The sequence below is a fragment of the Aethina tumida genome, chromosome 1 (assembly GCF_024364675.1).
Source record: "Aethina tumida isolate Nest 87 chromosome 1, icAetTumi1.1, whole genome shotgun sequence".
Classification (NCBI taxonomy): Eukaryota; Metazoa; Arthropoda; class Insecta; order Coleoptera; family Nitidulidae; genus Aethina; species Aethina tumida.
In genome coordinates this window covers 4,156,023-4,164,125 of record NC_065435.1, presented here as the reverse complement: position 1 = coordinate 4,164,125, position 8,103 = coordinate 4,156,023, and positions in this window count along the sequence as shown.

Sequence of the window (8,103 nt, the reverse complement as noted above, 5' to 3'; positions counted from 1 at the left end):
TTTATGAGCATTAAGAGTGAAAAATAATCTCTAAAACACAATATAAATATGTATTACTAAATTTATCAAAAAATATATATTTTATTAACTGTCATAATTTACTTAAGTCGTAACATTTAAGATCATCTGATTTTAGATATAAAGTTTTCTCCAAATTTTGTAATATAAACAAATTTATGCAAATCAATCATATTTATTCAGATATTAAAAAAAATTGGAGAGGCAATATTGAGATTTCAGGTTGACCAGTGTGCGGATCATCCGTATCGAAATACGTGGGAGTCCTGGGAGGTAGAAGCAAGAGGCAGAGGCAGAGGCAGAGGCAGAGGCAGAGGCCAGGGGCGCCGCACGGTTAATTCCACTCACGTGTGCATGAGGGCAGCATCGCAGCATCACTTCGGATCGTATCATGGCTGCTGCGGTCCGTTGTGGCCGTAGACCGGCCGCTCCCCGCCACCGCCACCGCGATTCCCTTACGCTGCCCCCCCCCCTCTCCCCCCACGTCCACGCCGCCCAGACCCACTCACCTGACCGCCTCGTACACTGGCCGACAAAAGTTCGTCGTCTCGGCCGGCGTTCATGTCACTGCGCCGTCAAGTGGTTCGATTTTTTCGGGCCGCCGATGGGTTCGCCGGCACAGGTGGATGCGAAAGGGAAAGGGACGAACGCACCCCGTACCTGGATTCGGATCGCCGAATAATGGACTTTTCGTTTCGGTTTCGTTATTACGGTGCGGGGTTTCTCGCCTTATCGCCCGTTCGTATCTGTATCTTCTCATCTTAACTGTATGGCCAACTAAATCGTTATCAATCAATTAGGGGAACAATTTATTTTCAACAAATGTTGCCAGTTACCGTTTCAAATATTTTAAGGATCTGATAACGAGTGAAGCCTAAATAGGTTTTATCCCAGCATCTATCAAAACCGTTTGTTTGAACACAATTCATCACCAAAAAATTTGTTTGAATTGAAGTATTTTAAAGATTTGGAAACGAATGAAGGGTAAGTAGTTTCTGCCCCATTGTCAGAAACGTTAGTCTATAACGTTCTCAATTGACAGGGTGAAGAATTTATTATCAACAAATGTTAGTAGTTGCCATTTGAACTACTTTAAACCTTTGAGAATGAATAAAGAGTAAATAGTATTTGCCCCAGCATCAAAAACGTTAGTCTACAAGTAGCTAAACTGTTGTCAAACAATAAGGGGTAAAATTTGTTATCAACAAATGGTAACAGTGGCCATTTAAACCATTTTAAACATTTAATAATGAATGAAAATTAAGTAGTCTTTGCTGCAGCATCAAAAACGTTACTTTATAGCTAGCCAAATCGTTCTCAATTGACAGGGTGAACAATTTATTATCAACACATGTTAGTAGTTGCCATTTGAACTACTTTAAACATTTGAGAATGAATAAAGAGTAAATAGTATTTGCCCCAGAATCAAAAACGTTAGTTTACAAGTAGTTAAACTGTTGTCAAACAATAAGGGGTACAATTTGTTATCAACAAATGGTAGCAGTGGCCATTTAAACCATTTTAAACATTTGATAATGAAGGAAGAATAAGTAGTTATTGCTGCAGCATCAAAAACGTTACTTTATGGCTAGCCAAATCGTTCTCAATTGACAGGGTGAACAATGTATTATCAACAAATATTAGTAGTTGCCATTTAAACTATTTTAAATCTTTGAGAATGAATAAATAGTAAATAGTATTTGTTCCAGCATCAAAAACGTTAGTCTACAAGTAGCTAAACTGTTGTCAAACAATAAGGGGTAAAATTTGGTATCAACAAATGGTAGCAGTGATCATTTAAATCATTTTAAACATTTGATAATGAATGAAGAATAAGTAGTTTTTGCTGCAGCATCAAAAACGTTAGTTTATGGCAAGCCAAATCCTTCTCAATTGACAGGGTGAACAATTTATTATAAACAAATGTTAGTAGTTGCCATTTGAACTACTTTAAACATTTGAGAATGAATAAAGGGTAAATAGTATTTGCCCCAGCATCAAAAACGTTAGTCTACAAGTGGCTAAACTGTTGTCAAACAATAAGGGGTACAATTTATCAACAAATGGCAGTGGCCATTTAAACCATTTTAAACATTTGATAATGAAGAAAGAATAAGTAGTTATTGCTGCAGTATCAAAAACCTTATTTTTTGGCTAGCCAAATCGTTCTCAATTGTCAGGGTGATCAATTTATTATCAACAAATGTTAGTAGTGGCCCTTTGAACTACTTTAAATCTTTTAGAATGAATAAAGTATAAACAGTATTTGTCCCAGCATCAAAAACGTTAGTCTACAAGTAGCTAAACTGTTGTCAAACAATAAGGGGTACAATTTGTTATCAACAAATGGTATCAGTGACCATTTAAACCATTTTAAATATTTGTTAATGAATGAAGAATAAGTAGTTTTTGCTCCAGCATCAAAAACGTTAGTTTATGACTATCTAAATCGTTCTCAATTGATAAGATGAACAATTTATTATCAACAAATGTTAGTAGTTGCCATTTGAACTACTTTAAACATTTGAGAATAAATAAAGAATAAATAATATCTGCCCTAGCATCAAAAACGTTATTCTGTAAGTAGCTAAATTATTCTCAAACATTATTGGAACAATTTGTTATCAACAAATGATAGAAGTGGCCATTTAAACTACTTTAAAAATTTGATAATGAATGAAGAATAAGTAGTTTTTGCTGCATCATCAAAAATGTTAGTTTATGGCTAGCCAAATCGTTCTCCATTTACAGGGTGAACAATTTATTGTCAACAAATGTTAATAATTGATTTGAACAATTTTAAACATTTGACAATGAATGAAGAATAAATAGTTTTTGCACCAACATCAAAAATGTTAATTGTTCCACTTATCAACCCCGTATAATAATAATACAAATGGCATTTAAGCCAGCGTGCATCAACATAGATACAAAGTGATAGACCAAGACAACACCTGCCTTACATCTCGGCTGCTCTTACTATTCGATATTCGAGATCGGTCCCAACATCAATATCCGATACGATGGGCTCGGGAGAGAGAAAACAAAACAAGCGAAAAAAGGCGGCGCAGCAAAATAGGAACAATAAGAAGTAAAAGTGTAATCTCAGACGTGCCCACAGGCCATTCTCAAATACTGCTACCAAACTGCGTACAGATACACGCAATCATCTCTTTTGCAGTATCGCGTGACGTCACCGTGTTCCTGCTAGGGCTCCTCATACACTGGACAACATAACAGGAAAACTGTGCCGATGCCGGTTTGCTTCGCGTTCGTGCCGTTGCTGGCCGCTTCGTTTCGAGGTAGCCGATTGAATTAATTAGGCGGGTGGATTAATGCGGGTTGGGCGATATTTGGTTAATTGGTCCGAAGTGGAAAGACTTGAAATTGGATAAATTATCTGGAGGAAAGGTGATTTTTTTCCGGCGATGTGAGACGTAGATTAGAACCGACACAAATTTGTAATTTACGATAATCAAAAATAACAAAATAAGAACGCCAAAAGCATAAAACTCAATTCAGCAAATACCAAAGGGGACGAAAATATTTCGGGACCATCTTCGCCACGGAAAAAATGCGTTTTATAGTTTTATTTCGTAGAATACTTCCCAACTTCCCGATGCTGCGAATTAATCAAATTTTTTATGGTGTTCCAAAAATGGTACTTCCCTGTTATCTGTACGGATTTTATTAATCATAAATTCATAATATTAAAAACAAAACGAATTTGATAAGATCAGTTCAACCAACCAGAAATTGTAAAGGTCATTTGAAGGACTTCGTACGTATAAACATTATTTTTTTATGCTGATTTCGCTTTAATTAATAAAATTTAGATCTTAATATTAAAAACACTGTACAGAGCTTTAAATGTCAATGCCAATATCATATTTTTAAATGCATTGTTTTTTTGTTTTTCGTTTTTTGTATGTTGACTGAGGTTGGTTTAAATGTTGTAAACATTAATGTTTAATTAATATTCTTTTTAAGTAAATGTTATTTATAATAATCGTCAAAATTAAAAGAAATAATAATAATTAAGATATAAAAAGTTTGACTCTAATTACTAAACAGTCTAACTTAATTTAATTAAACTTTGAAAAAATTAAAACTAATATATATTATTCATATTTACAAAATGATGTTAGTTACAAAATTTCTTAATTCAATTAAAATGTTTCAAAATTAAATTCTCAAAAGCCTACATATAGATTTTGGATTAATTAACAGATTACGAGATTATTAGACCTCAATTTTTAATACATATTATGTTATTCTAAATGTCAATGTCGATATCACATTTTTAAATGCATTGTATTTTTTATTCAGGAATAATTTAAATAATGCTGCTTTCATGCTATTTAAAATTCATATATTGTAATTAAAATAATATTTGCCCTTCGTTTATTAAATAATCTATATGGTAAAAAATATGTTTAATATATTTTCTCTAAATATTTACATTATTAGAGAAGTAAAAAATAATAATTAGCAAATTTTAAATTGAAAACCATACCTAATTAATTATTTATTTATTATAATATAGTTTATAAAAAAAGTTTAAAATTGTTGTTTTTCTTGTTCACATATAATTTAAAAATAATAATTAATGCTGGACAAAAATCATATTAATTTTGTACAATTGTTGATTGAATTTATTTAAATATTTCTGAGAAATAAAAATTATTAAAAAATGTATTTTTTTAAAATTACCTTCGAAAATAATATTCAATTTTAAAGCCAAGTAAAATTTAATAAATATTTCATTTTAGAAGAATTGTTAAATTATAATTTAAATAAAAAAATATTTTTTCTTATTAACTAAGGGTAATTTAAATATTAAAATTTTTTTTATATATGTTATATTATATATTTATATATTAAATAATTAAGTAATTTTATTTTGTAAAAAATGCTTATTTAATAAGAAACAATTATTAAATAAAAAAAATATTTTATTAAAATTAAACATAATGAATAGGAAAAGTATTAAAATAATTCAGAATTAGAACCATGTATTTAAAAAATATTTATCAAGCCTATTTAAATACTTTTTCAAAAACTTTATTCTTAAATGTTTAAAATTAATTTACAATTTTATAACCATATAAAAGTTTGTATAAAACACGAAAATAAATTAAATAAATATTTTTAACATTTTTTATAAAAAGTCATGATAAATTAATCATCAAATAAAAAATATTTATAGTTTTTACCCAAATAATTTGAAATTTTAAAACCAAATAAAATTTAATAAAATTCTTTTTTTAGGAGAATTGCTAAATTATTATTCAAGTTAAAAAAATATTTTTTCCTATTACCTAAGGATAATTAAAAAAATATGTGTATATATGATTATTTACATATGTGCACTTTTATTATTTAAAAAATATTCTATATCAACGTAACATATTTTATAAAAGTTCCAATTTGATTGTTTAAATCCTTTTTCAAAAACTTCAAAAAGCTTTGAAAAAATTTTTTATATAAAAACTTTAAGATAAAATAATCAAGGATAATTTAAATAATTTAAAATATTTTTATATAGGATTATTTACATATTTGTAATTGTATTATGTAAAAAATATTTTTTAAGGCGGAAAAAAATATTAAATATTTTACAAAAGCTAAAATGTCCATTATGATTCTTTAAATCCTTTTTCAGAAACTCCCTTTGAAAATAATTTATGATTTTAGAACAATAGAAATATTTATATAAAATATGAAAATAAATTTTAAAAATATATTTAATATTTTTTATATAAAAACTTTAAGATAAAATAATCAATAAATAAAAAATATTTTTATTTTTTGCCTAATTTAAATAATGTAAAATATTTTTAGAATCATACAAATATTTGTATAAAACCTGAGAATACATTCAATAAACATTTTTATTATTTGTTTATATAAAAGATAAAATAAACATAAATAAACGTAATAATAATTAAATATAACTATTTTTTAAAAGATAATTTAAATAATATAAAATATTTTATACATGTTTATTGACTTATTTGTAATTTTATTATTTAAAAATTATTAATGATGCTGATGAAACAATTCTTCAATATTTTTATAAGAATAAAAAATTATAATTTGTCTGTTTAACAATAATAATTGACAATTTTAGAACTCTACAAATGATATGTATATATTTATATAGATTTTTTAGAAATACTTTAAATTTCTTAGTTATAATTAAGATAATTATAGGAATGAATTATAAGGAAGAATAATTTTCACATTTAATTATTAAATATTTTAGAAAAAATCCAATTCGACCATTTAAATACCTTTTGAAGAAAAGTTTTCGAAACCACCTTTAACAACAACACTTTTACATTTTATTATCTCACTTCAGTTTAATTAATTAGTAGGTCTTTGATTGTTAGATCTGGACATTAAAAACATTATTTTAAATGTCAATGCCGATACATAATATTTTTTTTTCAAATGCATTGTAACCAGCTTTTTGTTCGGTGCTGATTTACATGTTGTTGTGGCCGATTTTGGACCGTTCCTCAGCATCTGAGCATCTCGCGCCAGTAAATTTCCACCGAATTATTATTAAAATTTATACATAACGATAATCTCTTATTGATCATAATTTACGTTTCTTTAGTGAGATGCGAGATGGCTCTTATTATATATCGGGAGGTATGGCGTATCTTTTACCTGTCGGACTCTAACATCGTCTCTGTCTAATGTTGTTTTTGTGCGCTAGTCCCATCTCTTTTCGATGCACCATCCTGGTAAACAACCAAGTCACTGAATCCCATTTGTGGAGATTTTTTATGGTTACTATCTTAACCCTTTAGTTTTAGAGGTACAGTTCTGTTAAAAGTTTTAAACTTAATATGTGTCAACAACAGGTGCCTCAGACTTTTGTTTGCCCATTCAATATTTGATGCTTTGTGTTTGTTTTAGTTTAGCTTTTTTATACATGTAAAATATATTAATTTTGCTTGGGAATGTTTGGCCACAACGACATCTGTAAGGCCCCATTTTTGGGGGCCATCCAGAAGCTGGACACTCACCCGAGAGGTGACTAAATTGAGGAAGTGGCCGGACGAATTTCAATTAAAAACGCCACTAACAAAAACTAATTCAATAATAACACAACACCCGTTGATTACTGTAATTAAAAAAAAAATATTAATGAGTAATCAATTTAGCGTGATTATTAATTTTTTCCGCAACGAAAAAGCAATTAATCGACGCGAAATGAAAAGAGATGATTCGCTGAAAGCAATAGGATAATTGACTTATAAAAACCGGAGCGTGTGATTAACCATTTTCATGGTTATTTAAAGCTTCATGCTCCCAGCATTCGTATTATATTTGCTTTGTTGCTGTGTTCTAACGCAGTTCTAATAAGCCGTTTTCATGCATTTGAGCAATACCATTTAAATATGTTTCAAGCTCTATTGCACACAAATTGGAGCGAACGTTACCACATTACCCGCACCGGCGTCACCACTCCGGCCCGGACTATCAAATCCGCCACCAATATGTAGTCGGCTGCAAAATGACATTACCACTTTCCAAACAAAATCCTTTGCGACCCTCTCTCGCTAAGCTCCGCCCAGAACCCCAAAAAAATAATAGCCCTATTTATAAAAACTAATAAAAATGTATAAAATTAGAAAAAAAATTCTTTATTTTTCTCCCATCTGTTTGAACTAAAATTAATCCTATTGACATAAACTAAGATATTTATGATTTTATTAATATATAGCAAAGGTGGCCAACCTGAGGCTTTTTGAAGGAATATTTGTGGCTCTCGATAAATGTACCCCTTTTCCCTTTTAATTCCAGAATTATCAAGAGAAGTAAAATAAGTGTTTAATTTTTAATATTTAAATTCAATACACAAATTTTGTACTTTTCAAAAAGTATAATTTTTGTGAAAAAATTTTTTTAATACATTTTTTGCATAATACGCGAAACATTTCAAATTATGAAAAATGGCTCGGACTATCAAGGAGCTGGCCACCCCTGATATACAACATTACTTACTTTGCCATTAAACTATTTGAAAATATAAGTGTAATATATTATGTAACTTGTATAAAATATGTT